Source organism: Aethalodelphis obliquidens, unplaced genomic scaffold (assembly GCF_003676395.1).
Source record: "Aethalodelphis obliquidens isolate GAN/ISIS:26980383/991018 unplaced genomic scaffold, ASM367639v1 scaffold16, whole genome shotgun sequence".
In the NCBI taxonomy this organism is placed as follows: domain Eukaryota; kingdom Metazoa; phylum Chordata; class Mammalia; order Artiodactyla; family Delphinidae; genus Aethalodelphis; species Aethalodelphis obliquidens.
The window spans coordinates 16,550,345-16,571,418 of NW_020837960.1; the positions used below are offsets into that span (position 1 = coordinate 16,550,345).

General features: G+C 40.1%; 2 protein-coding genes across 3 annotated transcripts in view; both read right to left on the minus strand.

Moving 5' to 3' along the window:
• The window catches only part of RCBTB1 (RCC1 and BTB domain containing protein 1), a 65,590-nt gene extending 51,011 nt beyond the window's left edge, over nucleotides 1-14,579 (minus strand). Inside the window, exon 1 of one of the 2 annotated variants that reach the window (XM_027116334.1) lies at nucleotides 14,473-14,579. The gene's annotated coding sequence lies outside the window, so the exon portion shown is untranslated. The remainder of the gene's footprint in view (nucleotides 1-14,472) is intronic. The other variant, XM_027116340.1, reaches the window with a different exon arrangement.
• The window catches only part of EBPL (EBP like), a 103,877-nt gene continuing 84,105 nt past the window's right edge, over nucleotides 1,303-21,074 (minus strand). Inside the window, exons 7-9 of the transcript XR_003434756.1 lie at nucleotides 16,294-19,386; nucleotides 14,473-15,779; nucleotides 1,303-1,660 (exon numbers count right to left, since the gene is read on the minus strand). The gene's annotated coding sequence lies outside the window, so the exon portion shown is untranslated. The remainder of the gene's footprint in view (nucleotides 1,661-14,472; nucleotides 15,780-16,293; nucleotides 19,387-21,074) is intronic.

Genomic DNA, 21,074 nt, shown 5'->3' on the forward strand with positions numbered 1-21,074 from the left:
CTGCAGAGAATTCCTGTTTTCTTTGACTGCTCAATTTTCTTTAGATTACTTACTTTTTCCCTCAGTTGCTTTACTCCTCTTTATGTTTGTTCATTCTTTTGCCTCAGCCTGAAATGCCTTGAGTCAGCACCCTCTCCTCCCATAAAGAAAACCAGAACCAGACAGTAGTTAAGGCAGTAAAAACAGATTTTAATCAAAAACTATTGCAATAGGGGAACTGAGCCCAGTTGTATACTGAGGTTTCTTTTCCCCTATTGCAATAGTTCCTGAATAAACTCTGTTCTTACTGCTTTAACCACTGTTGAGCCCTTGTTATCTTTAACAACACGCCAAGGTACACATCAGTCTCCTACTCATCTTTCAAAATCCAGGTCAAATACCACCTACTCTTGTCTTCCTACCCTGCATCCTCCTCCTGATTCAACAGCATCGGCAACTGAAGTTCATTCAGATGGTGTCAGATGTAACTCCTTCCCTGATTTCCAGGACCTTGTACATATTCTGATACATAAATCTCACATTGCTCAAAAATGTACTGTTCACTTCCTCTAAGAAGTAAATTATCTATCCCTATCTTCTTCCCTAGATTATAAACTCCTTAAAACAAGACTTCTGGGCTTATTTCTGTGCCCTTAGTAGCCACTGAATGAGGAGGGTCCATGTGGTAGGCCCTCAACATCCACTGAGTGAAGGTCCACGTGATAGACCCTTAATATCCACTGAACGAAGTGGCTTGACCAAGGTAGCGGTTCAGTGAATTTACTAAAAGAGGCCTACTTTTCTCAAAACACTGAAGTCAGTTTCTTTAGGTATCAACCTGATCAAAATTGCTTCAATAAAACATGTTTGAGAAAAAATGGGGGTTTGCGTCATCGAACACTTCCTGAGCACTCACTGCTTATTGTGTGCCTGATGCTGTATTTGCAGCATCTTAGAGGATGAAAAGTTGAATAAGACGTGGTTGCTGATCTCAAGGAAGGTGTAGTCTGGTTATTCCAGTCCAGGGTGAAAAGTGTGATACAGAATGCTTAAGTGAACACATATGGGGGACCACGAATTATACAGGGGGTTAGGAAAAAAACTTCCTGGGAAGGTGAATTTCGTGGACAAGTGGTAGTTAGATGAAAAAGGGAGGGAAGGCTCTTCCAGAAGAGAGAGCAGTGTGTTCAAAGATAGGGAAGCCTGAAACAGTGTTATTTAAGAAAAGCAAGTAACACCTGACTGGCTGGACTTGATTACCTCATTTACATCTGGAACAAAGGAAACCTAATTAGGTTAATGTTAATGTACTTGAAAGAATTAGCCATTTATTAGTATCATTTATTGGATTGAGTAACTTTCCATTAGACAAATCCTAGGCTCTTCACCTAAAATTGACCTGTGCACTAGTGCTGGGTGATTTCTTTTTTTTTTTTACTTTTTTTTTTCCCAGCTCCAGAAGCTCTCTATAATTGTTATCTGAAAACAGCAAAATTAGTTGTTCCAAAGATTATTTTAGAGCTCTCTAACCTTTTTCTACAGGGCAAAAGTCTGTCAATTTACAAGTAGTACTTTAAGAAGAAACTGGGCTCTATCTCCAAGGCAGGCGAGGACAAGGACTCTTCCTCCTGGCGTTCACGCTAATACAGGACCATGCTGGTGAAAAGCATCTGTCAAGAACCTAGGGAAACACAGTTAACAAAAGGGTTAAGGTGGGTGGGACACAGAACAATTCTAATCACTCTTAGAGGCTTCAGAAGTTCATTTCAAAAGGTAATCTCTCAGTAAATGGAAAATTAGAACATCATCTTTTGTTTGCTCCCTTTTCTTCCACTGTGCTCTTCTCCTGTAGGTGTCATTTGGGGCAGGTGTGGGTCAGCCAATCCAGCCCCACTTCCTTCAGCTGGACTTGATTGAGTGCACCTCTTACACAATTTTCTTTGCCAAGAAAATCTTCTGAAGGTCCCCCTAGGCGGACACTTGTTTTTCATGCGTCACTAGAAAGTTCTTGACAGTCAGCAAGCAAAAATAAAAGGGATTTCAGTTACTTCCTCAAAGACTTGAATGTTATTTCTCCTGAGAGAATGAAAACAGCTGGGAGCACTCAGATTATCTCCACCTTTTCTTCTCTGCCCCTCCCTCTTCTCATGGCTGGTCAAGATTGAGAGAGAGAAGCCAGAGGACCACCAACTCTTACAATGGCTAAATAGGGAATATTTAGGTCACTATATAAGATTGTTTACCTGTGTATGTAATTCATAGTCAGGAAATCTGTCTGACATTCTCAAAAACATCATTATTTCTGAGAATTGAGAATGACATAACTTTTAGGGTTTTGCAAATGTAATAAAATATAGACTCTATCTAGAGGGAGATTCCACCGTGATTTTCAGTTAGCTTAACCAAACAGGTAAACATGATCAGTCACAATGAGTTTTACAACCTCAATCCTTATTGATCAAACTACTTTGGGAATAATTTCTGCTCTTATAGTTGGGATAAATAAACATGGCATAAAACAGGGCAGGGCAGGGGGAAGCTTGAGAGAAGTGATAATGGAGACTAGGAAAAGAATTTTAATTCTAATTCCTTTTTTCCCTCACCCCAAGAACCAGATGAATTCCCTTTGCTCACCATGAAAACACATTAAATAAACAAACAAGCATCTTAGCCCTGGCTAAAGTAGACCACTCTGCTGATTCATATCTTCACCTGCACTGAGGCAGACGCTATGCTGAACAGGTGGCATAAAAAGATAAACCTGGGGTGGGATAGGGAGGGTGGGAGGGAGACGCAAGAGGGAGGAGATATGGGGATATATGTATATGTATAGCTGATTCACTTTTTTATAAAGCAGAAACTAACACACCATTGTAAAGCAATTATACTTCTATAAAGATGTTAAAAAAATAAATAAACAATAAAAAGATAAACCTACTTTGCTCCCTGGACCAGACATGAGACTGCTCCTCTCATAGTATCAATATCACTCCCACATAAGATCACCTTTATGTGTAAAAGTGATCCAATACACTCCGTTTAGAATTGCTTCCTTGCCCTTTGTCAGATGAAAGAGCTTCTTAAATATGGAATTCAACCAAGGAATCCACTTTATAACAAAGGAGAGGTAGCAGTGGGCACATGGCTGTGGAATCCACTGGACCTATCCCTTGGCAAAACACCCAGAAGCTACTGGCCTAATAAGCAATAGAGCAGCCTGTTGAAAGCTTGGCTGAATCGTCATCTTGGGGATGATACCCTATGAGGATAAAGTGCTACCCTCAAGGATGCAGTAATGCTCTAAATCAATCACCATTATATGGTGCTGTATCCCCAGAATACCTGGGAATGAGATCCAAGTGTGGAAGCAGGAGTGTCCCTGTTTACCATCAATTCCAGTGACCCACTTGGGGAATTTCTGCTTTTTCATCCTCACAACTGTAACCACAGGTTTAAAGGTCTTGGTTCTCAGAGGGGGAACATTTCTACCACGGAACACAGCAGGAATATCCATTGAACTTTAGGCTACACCACCACCCAGGCACTTTGGGCCCCTCGTTTCAAGGACCAGCAGGCAAGAGTAAGATCCTGGTGGGCGTAATTGACTCTTACCATCAAGAGGCAGTAGGGCTACTGTTACACAGTGGAGGCAGGGAAGCATGTGTTTGGGGCACCCAGATAATCAGCTTAGACATCTTTTAGTACTGCCTTGTGCAATTTTGATGACAAATGGACAAGAGCGGCAGGTGCAGCCTGAGAAGGGCATGGTAAACAGTAACTGGAACCCATGGGTTTAGAGAGCCTGAGTCACTCCACTGGGTAAATCACCTAAACCTTCAGAGGTGCTAACTGACAGTGAGGAGGGAGAGGATGGCTACTGGTTGCAGCCTCAAGACCAACTGCAGCAGCAGGGGGGGGTGTAGTTCATCTTACTAACCTTCCTCTTTACAAGTTTCCCAAGGAAAAATGGCACCCCAGTGTCCTGAAGGAACTGCTCCTTAGATTTGTGTGAAGGAAGTGGATCTGAGTGGCGCAAGGCATGGACTGTCCTGCATGTGATACCGCCCTGCCCAGAACACAGCTGCAGCCCTCTTAGGAATCGCTTCAGCTGAAGAGAACTGGTTTGCTGAAAGTCAGCCCCCTTCTGGGAAGCCAGCCTCCCCTGAATGATTGCTGCTCAGTCTTACTTTCTTTTGCTCAATAGGTGTTAATTAGAGTCCCTCCTAATAAACTTTCTATGTGCTAATCATCTCAGAGTCGACTTCCCAGGAAATCTTATCTTTGACAGTCTCTTTAGTGTAGATTGCTGTTTGAAGGAGAAGACACTAAACAAGTAAAATAAATTCATGACTTGTACTCTGAAGGAGATGAGCAAGATGCAGTAATAGCAAACACAGGGAAGGTGTACTTGGAGAGGAGGTGACATTTAAGCCAAAAATTATACGATAGAAGTCATGGGAAGAGCAGGTAGGAGAGCGTGTCTTAGGAAGAGAAACATCTTGGATAAAGGCTCTTCCCAAAGAGCTTAGCCTGTTGAAGTACCACCCAGAGATCTGTAGTCCTTTTAAAGGATTTTTTTTCAAATGCAATGGGAGGCCTTTAAAGGGTTTTTAAGCAAGAGTGTAAAATGCTGTGATTTGCACTTTTAAAAAATTCTCTCTGATAGTGAGGAAAAAGACGGGATGGGAAGAAACCATTAAGGGGGTCACTGCAACATCAAGAAACATGCCCACCCAAAGTTTGCCCCTTCCCTCCAAACCATGTTCCAGGTGCCCAAGACCCTGGAATTCCCAGTCCACTTCTAGGATCTGCATGGACCTCTTCCCTATATCCATCCCCCCTAAGACAGACTGCACACCCTTAGGGCCATGGGGTGGTCAGGGAGGGACTGTTGTAGGGCTTGGAAGTTGAGTGTCCCCAAGCATATGTGTAAAGCTCCTTGCAGTGTGAGATGAAGCCAGGTTTGGAAAAGATGGGAGGTGAACTCTGGGACAGGGACCAGGATGATACTCCCTCCCTGCTGTGCCAAGTTCCAGTATGGAACCCCAAAGATTCCAAGAATACTAAATTCAAGGCTTGGCCATCCAGGTTATTAAAAAGCTGTATTTGTCAAGACACAATAGAATATATTTTATTCAAGTTGTTGGCTTGATTTTTAACTCATAAATTTTTAGACATATGATATGTGGGCCTCCATTTGTAATTTTGCACTGGGTTCTACAAATGTTAAGGATGGGCCTAAAAGTCACATTCACCTACAAAGAAACAATACACATACAAAGCTGGCTTCTTATTACAAACAATAGATGCCAAAGATAATGAAATAATATCTTCAAAATGATAGGGGAAAATATCTGTTAATCTAGAACTTTCTATCCAGTTAAGCTAACATTCAAAGGTGAGGATAAAATAAAGACATTTTCAAACCAAGACTAAGAGAATTTCCCACTCACAGACTCTTGCAGAAAGAAGAAAAATAAACCAAGGAGGAAGGATTAGAATGCAAGAATCAATAATGAGCAAAGAAATCAGTAGATACATTGGTAAATCTAAGTAAACACTGACTATAAAAAATTACTAATTTTTAGAGGGTAAACACAGGGTGAAACTAGGATGTTACACAGCAATCACATTGAAGACGAAAGGCAAGATTCAGAGTTTAACATTCTAAGGTCCTTATGATGTTGCATATACAATGTTAAAAAATTTATCTATTACTTTTAATATTTTTAAGGAAAACATCTTAAGCAAATATGCAAAAAAGAAGGAAAAAAATGAATAGTTAGGATGGACTGAAAAAAGCAAAATAAGTTTAACCAGTAGTACATATAAAATCATCCTCATTTCAAAATGGAAAATCAGGCACCAATGTATTCTTTGTAAACTTCCTCTAACCGAAACCATTGACCATAAAATACCATCTCTGCCACTATTGTTCCCCAATTATAAAGTATTGTTCAGCTGCTGCTCTTCATTCTTATAAAACTCCATGGAAGATAGATACTAAAATGTTAGGGGGAATCTCATATACTTGGGGCTTTTATACCAGTGAGTCTAGTATCAATAACTATTTGCACAAAACTCTACTCTTTTCTGTGGGCAATACCACAGAAGATCTCGAGGAGACCTTCAAGACAGCAGAGGAGTAAGACGTGGAGATCACCTTCCTCCCCACAAATACATCAGAAATACATCTACATGTGGAACAGCTCCTACACAACACCTACTGAACAGAAGACCTCAGACTTCCCAAAAGGCAAGAAACTCCCCACGTACCAGGGTAGGGCAAAAGAAAAAAGAAAAAACAGAGACAAAAGAATAGGGACGGGACCTGCACCAATGGGAGGGAGCTGTGAAGGAGGAAAGGTTTCCACACACTAGGAAGCCCCTTCGCGGGCGGAGACTGGGTGGCTGAGGGGGAAAGCGTCGGAGCCACAGAGGAGAGCACAGCCACAGCAGGGGTGCGGGGGGCAAAGTGGAGAGATTCCCGCACAGAGGATCGGGGCCGACTGGCACTCACCAGCCCAAGAGGCTTGTCTGCTCACCCGCCGGGCCGGGCGGGGGATGGGGGCTGAGACTCGGGTTTCGGAGGTCGGATCCCAGGCAGAGGACTGGGGTTGGTGGCATGAACACAGCCTGAAGGGGGCTAGTGCACCACAACTAGCTGGGAGGGAGTCCAGGAAAAAGTCTGGAGCTGCCTAAGAGACAAGAAACTATTGTTTCGGGGTGCACGAGAAGAGGAGATTCAGAGTACCGCCTAAACGAGCTCCAGAGACTGGGGCAAGCTGCGGCTAACAGCTCAGACCCCAGAGACGGGCATGAAACGCTAACGCTGCTGCTGAAGCCACCAATAATCCTGTGTGCAAGCACAGGTCACCATCCACACCTTCCCTCCCGGGAGCCTGTGCAGCCCACCACAGCCAGGGTCCCATGATCCAGGGACAACTTCCCTGGGAGAACACATGGCACACCTCAGGCTGGTGCAATGTCACTCCGGCCTCTGCCGCCGCAGGTTCACCCCTCATCCATACCCCCCCCCCCCCCCCCCCCGGCCTGAGTGAGCCAGAGCCCCCTAATCAGCTGCTCCTTTAACCCCGTCCTGTAAGAGCAGGAACAGATGCCCTCAGGCGACCTACATGCAGCGTTGGGGCCAAATGCAAAGCTGAACCCCAGGAGCTGTGCAAACAAAGAAGAGAAAGGGAGATCTCTCCCAGAAGCCTCAGGAGAAGCAGATTAAATCTCCACGATCAACTTGATGTACCCTGCATCTGTGGAATACCTGAACAAACAACAAATCATCCCAAATTGAGGTGGTGGACTTTGGGAGCAACTGTAGACTTGGGGTTTGCTTTCTGCATCTAATTTGTTTCTGGTTTTATGTTTATCTTAGTTTAGTATTTAGAGTTTATTATCACTGGTAGATTTGTTTATTGATTTGGTTGCTCTCTTCCTCCTTTATATATATATATATATTTCCTTTTTCTCTTTTTGTGAGTGTGTATGTGTATACTTCTTGTGTGATTTTCTCTGTATAGCTTTGCTTTTACCATTTGTCCTAGAGTTCTGTCTGTCCTTTTTTTTTTTATTACTGTTTTTAGCACTTGGTATCCTTGGTGGATTTGTTTTTTGGTTTGGTTGCTCTCTTCTTTCTTTCTTTTTTTTCATTACTTTTTAATTTTTTATTTTTAATAATTATTTTTATTTCTTATTTTAATAACTTTATTTTATTTTTTTCTGTCTTTATTTCTTTTTTTCTCCCTTTTCTTCTGAGGCATGTGGCTGATAGGCTCTTGGTGCTCTGGCCGGGTGTCAGACCTGTGCCTCTGAGGTGGGAGAGCCGAGTTCAGGACACTGGTCCGCTAGAGACCTCCTGGCTCCACATAATATCAAACAGCAAAAGCTCTCCCAGAGATCTCCATCTCAATGCTAAGACCCAGCTCCACTCAATGACCAGCAAGCTACAGTGCTGGACACCCTATGCCAAACAACTAGCAAGACAGGAACACATTAGCAGAGAGACTGCTTAAAATCATAACAATGTCACAGACACCCCAAAACACACCACCAGACGTGGACCTGCCCACCAGAAAGACAAGATCCAGCCTCATCCACCAGAACACAGGCTCTAGTCCCCTCCACCAGGTAGCCTACCCAGCCCATGAACCACCTTAGCCACTGCGGGCAGACACCAAAAACAATGGCAACTACGAAATGCAGCCTGCGAGGAGACCCCAAACACAGTAAGTTAAGCAAAATGAGAAGACAGAGAAACACACAGCAGATGAAGGAGCAAGGTAAAAACCCACCAGTCCAAACAAATGAAGAGGAAATAGGCACTCCACCTGAGAAAGAATTCAGAGTAATGATAGTAAAGATATCCAAAATCTTGGAAATAGAATGGAGAAAATACAAGAAATGCTTAACAAGGACCTAGAAGAACTAAAGAGCAAACAAACAATGATGAACAACACAGTAAATGAAATTAAAAATTCTCTAGAAGGAACCAATAGCAGAATAACTGAGGCAGAAGAACAGATAAGTGACCTGGAAGATAAAATAGTGGAAATAACTACTGCAGAGCAGAACAAAGAAAAAAAATTGAAAAGAATTGAGGACAGTCTTAGAGACCTCTGGAACAACATTAAACGCACCAACATTTGAATCATAGGGATCCGAGAAGAAGAAGACAAAAAGAAAGGGACTGAGAAAATATTTGAAGAGATTATAGTTGAAAACTTCCCTAATATGGGAAACGAAATAGTTAATCAAGTCCAGGAAGCACAGAGAGTCCCATACAGGATAAATCCAAGGAGAAACACGTCAAGAAACATATTACTAAAACTATCAAAAATTAAATACAAAGAAAAAATATTAAAAGCAGCAAGGGAAAAACAACAAATAACATGCAAGGGAATCCCCATAAGGTTAACAGCTAATCTTTCAGCAGAAACTCTGCAAGCCAGAAGGGAGTGGTAGGACATATTTAAAGTGATGAAAGGGAAAAACCTACAACCAAGATTACTCGACCCAGCAAGGACCTCATTCAGATTCGATGGAGAAACTAAAACATTTACAGACAAGCAGAACTCAGAGAATTCAGCACCACCAAACCAGCTTTACAACAAATGCTAAAGGAACTTCTCTAGGCAGGAAACACAAGAGAAGGAAAAGACCTACAATAACAAACCCAAAACAATTAAGAAAATGGTAATAGGTACATACATATCAATAATTACCTTAAATGTAAATGGATTAAATGCTCCCACCAAAAGATATAGACTGGCTGAATGGATACAAAAACAAGACCCTTATATATGCTGTCTACTAGAAACCCACTTCAGACCTAGGGACACATACAGACTAAAAGTGAGGGGATGGAAAAAGATATTCCATGCAAATGGAAATCAAAAGAAAGCTGGAGTAGCAATTTTCATATCAGACAAAATAGACTTTAAAATAAAGACTATTACAAGAGACAAAGAAGGACACTACAAAATAAGCAAGGGATGAATCCAAGAAGAAGATATAACAATTGTAAATATTTATGGACCCAACATAGGAGCACCTCAATACATAAGGCAAATGCTAACAACCATAAAAGGGGAAATGGACAGTAACACAATCATAGTAGGGGACTTTAACACCCCACTTTCATCAATGGACAGACCATCCAAAATGAAAATAAATAAGGAAACAAAAGCTTTAAATGATACATTAAACAAGATGGACTTAATTGATAGTTATAGGACATCCCATCCCAAAACAACAGAATACACTTTCTTCTCAAGTGCTCATGGAACATTCTCCAGGATAGATCTTATCTTGGGTCACAAATCAAGCCTTGGTAAATTTAAGAAAATTTAAAATTGATATGATTATCAAGTATATTTTCCGATCACAATGCTATGAGACTAGATCAATTACAGGGAAAAGTGTGTAAAAAAATGCAAACACATGGAGGCTAAACACTACACTAGTTAATAACCAAGAGATCACTGAAGAAATCAAAGAGGAAATAAAAAAATACCTAGAAACAAGTGACAGTGAAAACATGATGACCCAAAACCTATGGGATGCAGCAAAAGCAGTTCTAAGAGGGAAGTTTATAGAATACAATCCTACCTCAAGAAACAAGAAACATCTCAGATAAACAACCTAACCTTACACTTAAAGCAATTAGAGAAAGAAGAACAAAAAAAACCCCAAAGTTAGCAGAAGGAAAGAAATCATAAAGATCAGATCAGAAATAAATGAAAAAGAAATGAAGGAAATGATAGCAAAGATCAATAAAACTAAAAGCCGGTTCTTTGAGAAGATAAACAAAATTGATAAACCATTAGCCAGACTCATCCAGAAAAAAAGGGAGAAGACTCAAATCAATAGAATTAGAAATGAAAAAGGAGAAGTAACAACTGACACTGCAGAAACATAAAGGATCATGAGAGATTACTACAAGCAACTATATGCCAATAAAATGGACAACCTGGAAGAAATGGACAAATTCTTAGAAATGCACAACCTTCCAAGACTGAACCAGGACAAAATAGAAAATATGAACAGACCAATCACAAGCACTGAAATTGAGACTGTGATTAAAAATCTTCCAACAAACAACACCCAGGACCAGATGGCTTCACAGGAGAATTCTATCAAACATTTAGAGAAGAGCTAACGCCTATCCTTCTCAAACTCTTCTAAAATATAGCAGAGGGAAGAACACTCCCAAACTCATTCTACGAGGCCACCATCACCCTGATACCAAAACCAGACAAAGATGTCACAAAAAAAAGAAAACTATAGGCCAATATCACTGATGAACATAGATGCAAAAATGCTCAATAAAATACTAGCAAACAGAACCCAACAGCATATTAAAAGGATCATACGCCATGATCAAGTGGGGTTTATCCCAGGAATGCAAGGATTCTTCAATATACGCACATCAATCAATGTGATACACCATATTAACAAATTGAAGGAGAAAAACCATATGATCATCTCAATAGATGCAGAAAAATCTTTTGACAAAATTCAACACCCATTTATGATTAAAAAAAAACTCTCCAGACAGTAGGCATAGAGGGAACTTACATCAACATAATAAAGGCCATACATGACAAACCCACAGCCAACATCGTCCTCAATGGTGAAAAAATGAAATCATTTCCACTAAGATCAGGAACAAGACAAGGTTGTTCACGCTCACCACTATTATTCAACATAGTTTTGGAAGTTTTAGCCACAGCAATCAGAGAAGGAAAAGAAATAAAAGGAATCTAAATTGGAAAAGAAGAAGTAAAGCTGTCACTGTTTGCAGATGGCATGATACTATACATAGAGAATCCTAAAGATGCCACCAGAAAACTACTAGAGCTAATCAATGAATTTGGTAAAGTTAGCAGGATACAAAATTAATGCACAGATATTGCTTGCATTCCTATACACTAATGATGAAAAATATGAAAGAGAAATTAAGGAAACACTCCCATTTACCACTGCAACAAAAAGAATACAATACCTAGGAATAAATCTACCTATGGAGACAAAAGACCTGTATGCAGAAAACGATAAGACACTGATGAAAGAAATTAAAGATGATACCAACAGATAGAGAGATATACCATGTTCTTGGATTGGGAGAATCAATGTTGTGAAAATGACTAACTACCCAAAGCAATCTACAGATTCAATGCAATCTCTATCAAACTACCAATGGCATTTTTCACAGACCTAGAACAAAAAATTTCACAGTTTGTATGGAAACACAAAAGACCCTGAATAGCCAAAGCAATCTTGAGAAAGAAAAATGGAGCTGGAGGAATCAGGCTCCCGGATTTCAGACCATACTATGAAGCTACAGTAATCAAGAGAGTATGGCACTGGCACAAAAACAGAAATATAGATCAATGGAACAGGATAGAAAGCCCAGAGATAAACCCATGCACATATGGTCACCTTATTTTTGATAAAGGAGGCAAGAATATACACTGGAGAAAGGCAGCCTCTTCAATAAGTGGTGCTGGGAAAACTGGACAGCTACATGTAAAAGAATGAAATTAGAACACTCCCTAACACCGTACACAAAAATAAACTCAAAATGGATTAAAGACCTAAATGTAAGTCCAGACACTATAAAACTCTTAGAGGAAAACATAGGCAGAATACTCTTTGACATTAATCACAGCGAGATCCTTTTTGACCCACCTCCTAGAGAAATGGAAATAAAAACAAAAATAAACAAATGGGACCTAATGAAACTTAAAAGCTTTTGCACAGCAAAGGAAACGATAAACAAGATGAAAAGGCAACCCTCACAATGGGAGAAAATATTTGCAAATGAAGCAACTGATAAAGGACTGATCTCCAAAATTTACAAGCAGCTCATGCAACTCAATATCAAAAAAACAAACAACCCAATCCAAAAATGGGCAGAAGACCTAAATAGACATTTCTCCAAAGAAGATATACAGATTGCCAACAAACACATGAAAGGATGCTCAACATCACTAATCATTAGAGAAATGCAAATCAAAACTACCTCACACCAGTCAGAATGGCCATCATCAAAAAATCTAGAAACAATAAACGTTGGAGAGGGTTGGAAAAAAGGGAACCCTCTTGCACTGTTGGTGGGAATGTAAATTGATACAGTCACTATGGAGAACAGTATGGAGGTTCCTTCAAAATCTAAAACTAGAACTACCATATGACCCAGCAATCCTACTACTGGGCATATACCCTGAGAAAACCATAATTCAGAAAGTCATGTACCACAATGTTCATTGCAGCTCTATTTACAACAGCCAGGACATAGAAGCAACGTAAGTGTCCATCGACAGACGAATGGATAAAGAAGATGTGGCACATGTATACAATGGAATATTACTCAGCCATAAAAAGAAACGAAACTGACTTATTTGTAGTGAAGTGGATGGACCTAGAGTCTGTCAAACAGAGTGAAGTAAGTCAGAAAGAGAAAAACAAATACCGTATGCTAACACATATATATGGAATTTTAAAAAAATATGGTTCTGAAGAGCCTAGGGGCAGGACTGGAATAAAGACTCAGATGTAGAGAATGGACTTGAGGACATGGGGAGGGGGAAGGGTAAGTTGGGACGAAGTGAGAGAGAGGCATGGACTTATATACACTACCAAATGTAAAATAGATAGCTAGAGGGAAGCAGCCGCATAGCACGGGGAGATCAGCTCGGTGCTTTGTGTCCACCTAGAGGGGTGGGATAGGGAGGGTGGGAGGGAGACGCAAGAGGAAGGCGATATGGAGATATATGTATATGTATAGCTGATTCACTTTGTTATAAAGCAGAAACTAACACACCATTGTAAAGCAATTATACTCCAATAAAGATGTTAGAACAAAACAAAACAAAACAAAAAACACAGTCTCTCTCATCAGGTAGTTTACAGTCTGTTAAGGAGAAGCAAGCTCTATAAACCCACCTGAAAATAAACCCTACTATAGAAGAGAGCAAATGGTTAAGAGCCTTGGATTGTATAAATGTTACAGTTCAGTGTAAGTAGGATCCTTTCCAACCAGGATGTCTTGGAAGTCTTTGAATATGCGAAATTTGATCTGGGCTTTAAGAGAACTGGGAATAGGCATGAGCAAAAGTGTTAAAATATCGGAAAGTGTTGGAGCCAAGAAAAGACATTTTCAAGGAAGAAAGATAAGCGTTGTGTGAAGTACTAAGAGAAATCATTGAATGAATCATAACACTGAAGTCATCAGAAGGAAGAAACAATTTAAAATATTATTTTACACAGATATAAAGAACAAACTAGTAGTTACCAGTGGGGAGAGGGAAAGGGGGTGGGGCAAAATAGGGGTAAGGGATTAAGAGGTACAAACTATGTATAAAATATACTGTGTATATAATACATAACCTACAGGGATATGTAGTACAACACAGGGAATACAGCCAATATTTTATAAGAGCTATAAATGGAATACAGCCTTTAAAAATTGTGAATCACTATGGTGGACACCTAAAACTTACATGATATAGTACATCAACTATACTTCAATTTTTAAAATATATTATTTTAAAGATAGCACCAACTTAAATTTTTAATTCAATTTTTCTTCTTTTATATTGTTAATTTTTTTCCCAAAAGTGTATGTAGCAAATATAAATACAAAATACTGACTTTCTACAAGTTACATACGTGAACTGTTCAGATTTTTCCTACTTCTACACGCAACTTTATTTCTCTAGTTTTTTTTTTAAAAAAGGGGGGGCCCAAGTCTTGTATACTGCAGAAGAGATTTCCATACTATTGCTTGTGTTTTAAGTTCAGAGTTTTAGGCTCTTGGTCTGTATTAAGAGTCATGATATTGATAACATCTAATATTTATTAAACAGGTACTGTGCTAAGTGCTTTACATGCTATTTTAGTTAATGCTAGCTGCCATAACAGATAAATCCCAGAATCTCAGTGGCTTAACAAAATTGAAGTTTATTTCTCACTTACGTAAAGTCCAAAACGAGTGTTTCTAACAGGCATAAAGCTCTCCTCCACACCGTGCTTCGGGACCATGTTTCCTTCCATTTCCTGAAGATCGTTGTCCTGACATCTTTAACAAGTAGCTTCCGGGGAAACTGCAGAAGTTCAAAGAACAAAGATCACAATGGGAGATTTTTGAGAGCTGAGCCTAGGAGTGACATGAATTTCTTTCTCTTACATTCCATTGGCCAGAATTCAGTCTTATGACCACAATTAACTGCAGGTGACGATGTGAAATGTGGTTTAGCTGATTATCCAGGAAAAAAAAGAAATGATTTGGTGAACGGTTTGCAAGTCTCTGCCACACATACATTTTTCCGCATTTAATCCTAACAACCCTGTTGGATATGTAGTATAATTTATAGCACTTTACAGGTGAGGAAACTGGAACTTGTGAAGTTCCTTACCTCACGGTTAATAAATGACAGAACTCAAATTCAAATCTAGGCAATCTAACTAAAAAACTATATTCCTTATCAAGTTAACTGCAATATGACTGAAATTCTTGTTACTGAAGAAGAATGTTTAGGCTTTTTTTAGTTATAGGAGAGGTATGACAATTTTAGAACTGTAAGTAACCCAAGCCCATCATTTTAGTGATGAAGTAATTGAGATCTAGAGGTAGAATGTCCTGTTGAAGGCTCAAATCACTGCTGCTCAGGTATCATACAACGTAAAGTACACTTTATAATAAAATATAATCTTGACAAATTAATAACTTATGTCATACTTTCTAAAAGTTAACTTTCTAAAAGATAACTTTCTAAAAAGATTTAATGTAGTTAAATGCAAGCATTTAGATTTGCTGCTTGAAAAGGAAGCACAACACAGACTAAGCCTGCCACCGTGTGGCGTGAGCCAAACTTAACATCTGTTAAATGTTTTATTCCCATTTATTGTGTTTGCTTCTAGTTTATTTATTAACCAACCTAGATTTGACACTGTCTTTGATACGAAATTCAAACCCAGCTATGGTAAATGCTATAGGTTTAACTACTTTTTAATTTCAAGATACATTTCTTCATCCAACTCCAAAAATAACTGCAATATTTCCGATCCCGCTACAGGGGTGACCAACTTTTAAAAGGTGGCCCAGGCACTTCCACAAGAGGATTACTTACTTCAGTGCCTCACAAACAAGGAAACAAATTCAACAATTGGTAGAATTTGTCTCAGTCCACTCAGAAGTGAGTCAATGAGCCAGGTTAGAAGGCAGAGTTCCCAATCTTACAATAGGGATCTCCAAGGAGTCTTCAGGTATGGATAAAACACCCCTAGGAAGAAGGAGAATCAGAATTTATACAGGAGTCACCATTTCCTAGAGTTTTAGCTTAATATGTTGTAACACGCCAGGCAGACATTTTCCTGCCCTCTCCCTGCATTTATCAAAATAAAAATGGTATCTAAAGTTGTTTAAAAGGCAACAGATCTAGCGGGTGACTAAATGGAAATCCGGTATTGCTGCTGCCTCTAACACTTATTTCAAATGATTAGGGGTGGGGCATTGGTATTCATACCCTGATACAGTTTTTACATGTCCCTCTTTCCTTTCTTAAAGTCTTATTCCTACTTCTTTCTTTTTCTACCACGGCAAACTCTGAAATATCAATTTCACATATAACTCACCTGATGTGACTGGGGAAAGCAGTTAAAGGGAAGAAAAGTTTTCAGTGTTTGAGGGTTTAAAAAACCCCACATCTTCCCTTTCTCTTTTCTCTTTTTACTTTTTTGGATGGAGGGTTCATGAGAATAAGCCCACACAATGGTATGTAAATTTGTTACTCCTACCTAATGAGTTAATTGAGATGGGAGCATCAATTTAATCCAGTGACTGTGTGTCAGTATCTCTCTAGGGGAAAAAAAAAAGTGTGTCAACGGAAATCCAAGCTTCTCTACACTCTAGATTTCTCCCCATCTCCTCACCTCCTCCAGCCTCCACATCTTTCCCAAGCATAGGTATGTACCAACCTCAAGAACACCACTTAGGCAATGTTTGCTAGGGGCCAAAAGTATCTGAACAATCCTATGTTGTGTAAACACCCATTCTTTGGGGAATGCTCTGCCTTCCCTCCAGAGCAGCCATTGATCCCCCATCGTATCGACACCTGTGCAGCCACACAAGATTGGCCTGGGGAAGCTGCAGCCCTCCCTGTTCTAGAAAGGTCTCCTGCAGATTCTGAAAATCTCTAGGGTCACATAATTTCACCTGTTTTAGTATTATACTTCTTATGGCCTTCTCAATATTTAATAAATTATTTTTAAAAATAGTAACAAAAGATAACCAAGGTAGACTTATATGTACTAACATGGAGAAATCGCTGCAATATTGTTAAATGAAATGTTACAGATATCACAATTACATTAAAAAAAGACCTAATCAAACAAAAAAAATAATAAAATATCTGTCTGCTCCAAAATATGTGAGTATATTATAGAAATATCACTGTAAAAATGTACATCAAACTGTGGGTTATCTCTAAGGAGGGGAGTAGTGATTTGGACGGTGAGCTTAGGAATTTCATCTTGTAGACTTTTATGTTGTTTGACGCTCATACAGAAAAATATATTCATTATACCTTATATAATGATTTTTAATACAAGGAAGAGAATTGAAGTAAACACTCTGTTGCTTGCTGCCCAGAGTGACAGAAACTCATCTGGGAAATGTAGTAAAGTCTCAAGTGCTGATCTGAGTCTCTGAGACGTGACCATCCGAGCTCCTTCCTAACCAAGTGGTTTTTTTTTCCTGTCAACTAAAAATACAGTATCCAGTTCAGGAAATGTGGCTGACGGAATAGCAGCTGCCGCTGAGGACCTACTTTGCATATTAAAACAACCCTGGAAGATAAATAGCAAAACCTCCCTGTCATCAGTTCCTGTTTTGAGGCACTGCTGGAGCTCATCACACACGTCCGTCTTGGCCTCCATATTATCCTTCCTGCATATTTTCAGGAGACAGTCTCTGGCCACTGTTTCTTTTCCCCCTTAGTGTCAGGAAACTTCCTGCAAATATTGTAAAAGCAGAAGCTGAAGGAGCTTCAGTGCAAAGCTAACACTCTTCAGATCTTTCTTACACTGTTTCAGAAAGCAGATCACCCACTGCTGTTTCCTTTTCATGTGTTTTTTTGAAACGACAAAGATCAGCTGTCAAGATACTATTTATGTTCAGAGTGAGAGAGAGAGAGAGAGTAAAAGAGACAGGCACAAAAATTTCCCCCGACTCTGCCGTGTTCTCTACTCAGTTATAAAGAGATGGTGTTTCCAATAAAATGGAAACTCGAAACAGCGAAAAGTTCTGGAAGATGAGCTGTGCTGTAAATGTAAAACACAAGCCAGTTAAAGTGATAGTACCTCAAAGTACAATTTGTAATGCAAACTAAAGACATTTGAAAAGAGTCTGCAATACTATATTCTATATCTAATTCTGTTACATGATGTCCTAGTCTCCATATACATGAATAATGTTGACTTCTTCCATTCATATGGCATGCAGATGCATTTTGAAAGGTTTTTAAAAAGATAATGTAAAAAAAAAATAATGTGATAGACTGTACAGAGCACTGCTCATAGCTGCTCAGTAAAAACTGCACTGTAACTATAGAATATTAGAGCTGAACAAAATTTAGAGATGACCTAGTCCAACCTTCTTGCTTTACAGATGAGAAAACTGAGGTTCAGAAAGATTAAATAACTTACCCAAGGTAACACAGATAGAAAGTAGCAGATCTGGGGCTAGAATCCAGATCTCCTCGTTCTTCAACCTGCCTTCTTCCTTAATACATGATGGTGCCTCACTAACCCAGCCTTGCTATCCTGCCCTGTCTCTCATTTGCAAGATAGCAAGCAAGAATTACTGCAGCATTTCCACTGATTTCTTATCTTTGGACTCGATGACCAGGCTACACAAGCAACCAAGTGTGAGCACCTGGGACGTGCCTGCTGGCACACACACGCGTGTGCACACACACACACACTGTTAGCTCATGTTAAAGAGATCTTGGAAGAAAGCATGTATGTAAGAAGACAACCCTCTACCGTGGAATGCTGGGGAAATGCAGTCGATACTGTTGCCCACCCAACACGATTCCCACTTTCTTCTCACTAAGAATAGCGCAGTTTTATTCAGCTCTCGAGAGACAGACAGTACGCTCAGAGGTGAACCCTGCCGGGTCAAATCAAGTCATTTCATTCTCTTGGACAGTGAGATATCAGATAAAATTGACTGGGAGGCTTTGGGGGAAGATTTCCTTCCTGATAAAATAAATACACACACACACATGCACACAAACACATGAGAAGACTGCCACCTTTCCCTTCTTCCTGCTTTTGAATTTGGTTGTGTGAGGATGAGAAGCTTGGTGCTGCTGCACCGAGGGAAGGAAACATCACCCACAAGTTGATGCCAACGCAGAAATGTGGAGAGAGACTGGCTCCTGGATGACACTGCTGAGCTGCTGAACCAACCTGGGACCTCCTCCCTCCTTACCTACGGTCGAGTGAGATCATAAGAAAACCTAGCTTCAGCCACTTGCAGCTGAAAGTAGAGTTACTTTGCCTCTCTGAACCTCAGCTTTTTCTTAATAAAATGGTGATAACGATACCTACCTGGCACAGTGGTCAAGAGGAGGAAATGAGATCATTAAACGCCTAACATAAAGAACCCAGTAAATGGTGCCTACCAGTACCGTTACCATTATCATCATTACATCAAAATCCTCAACAGTGGGAACGCTTCCTCTATTCCCCAATCTCTGCGGCACCTGGAAGCTTTTCCCCACAACAGTGTCTGGGGACGGTACATCCAGCTACCACCTCCTCTCTGAAGGCTGAGGAACTCAAAGCATGGGTGCTTTGAGCCTGGGAACTGGAGGGCTGGACAGTCTGTAAAAGAAAAAAAGAAAAAGAAAAATCCAACTTGTAAAATCAAGGCGTAACTCGTAGTGCAACAGGATGACATATTGTCAGATCTGAGCAAGCCGTAAAGCGTTCATTTCTTCCGTCCTAGAAATACCAACTCTGGCAATTCAGCCAATGGAAATAATCCAAATGAAGAGAAAAACTTTATTCACAAAATCTTGAATTCAGCATTATTTTAGAATCATAGTATTTCTCCTTGATGTAATATAGTTATGAAGCCAACACAAAAGTTTTTAGTGGAGACTATGTAGGGGTAAGGCTGTGTAATTTTCTATATAGACTTAAATGAAATAAATCAGAATACAGACGGGTATGTACACTCTGGTTACACCCACATGGAACAGCTATAATTAGGCCGGACTGTAACTGGCAAACCGATTATTAAGTGCAACGGAACACAAGAAATAAGGGGGCTGTGGATTGTTGAAGAAACTCTGGCCAAAAAAGGGAGGAAAGATGAGAAAATATGAGTGATAGTAGTGGGGCACACAAAGGGCATTTGTCTTCTCTCCACTAAGGCCATTAGACGGATTTCAAAATAATCCAGGCGGCTGAGCCCAGAGCTGAAGGCGCGGGCAGCAGAGATGCAGATGTGGGCCCACAGCTGTGCTCTGGGAAGGCCTCCCATCAGGAGTCCCAGGCCTAGGACACTCCACGTAGGCACTGGGGAAGATGTACCGGGAAGTCAGCCCAGCTCTTCAGACGCTGTGAGGCAGGCACAGAGCATCCCAAACCCAGGATTTAGGGAACACAGGGAAGCAGCTTCCACAGGCCATTTGCAGAATAAATATTTCTTGTAGAATGTTTCCTATTGATTCACCCTCTGTTAGGAGAGCCTCATGTGTAGTGAAAGTACTAGAAAAGCATAGGCAGACAGAGTTCTGTGTTCTGGGAAGATCTGTGGAGGGCAATATATCAGCAATATTCCATGAAACCAATTGCCTAGGAAAAGCATAGAAAGGCACAGAGCTATCACAGATATATCTCTTTAAAAGGTATATGAAAAAATAAAATAAAAATATTTATATATTATAAATATCTTTGCAATTAGTATATACTGTACCTTATGCCTGATTTAGATCTTCATACACAAAAATTCCCACCCACGATGAATGTGGAGTTTTAGGGTGGTTGACTTGCTCCTGCACCTGGCCCCTGTGCAATACTGAGCATATGGTGGGACACTGTTCTGCTCCAAGGGGGTCCATAGGACACTAGAAGCCAGAATCCATGAGGGTGAGACTGCACACTGCCTTGAAGGAACAGACTTCACTGATCAGACAGCAAGAAGCTGTACCCTCTGGCTGTCACCATCTATGACTTCTGATGTGGGGTCCCCCATTGTCATTCCACCTGGCTCCCCCATGACTGGTCCTCACTCATCCTTTCCTCTATCCAACTATCTCCTCCTATGGGAGGGGCCCCAAACAGCAACTCACCTTTTGTTTTACATAACACATATTTTACAATGTCCAATATTTTAAAATCAAGAAATGAAAATCAGAAATGATAGAATCTACCTGCCCACATGGTCTTGAAAGAAAATCAATATAATGCTTTAACTAAAAGATAAGGAATAAATAAAAGGAAGGTAAAGGTAGTAAGAGAATCTCTGTTTCCATCATAAGTGCTCAGGCACAATCACAGCACCT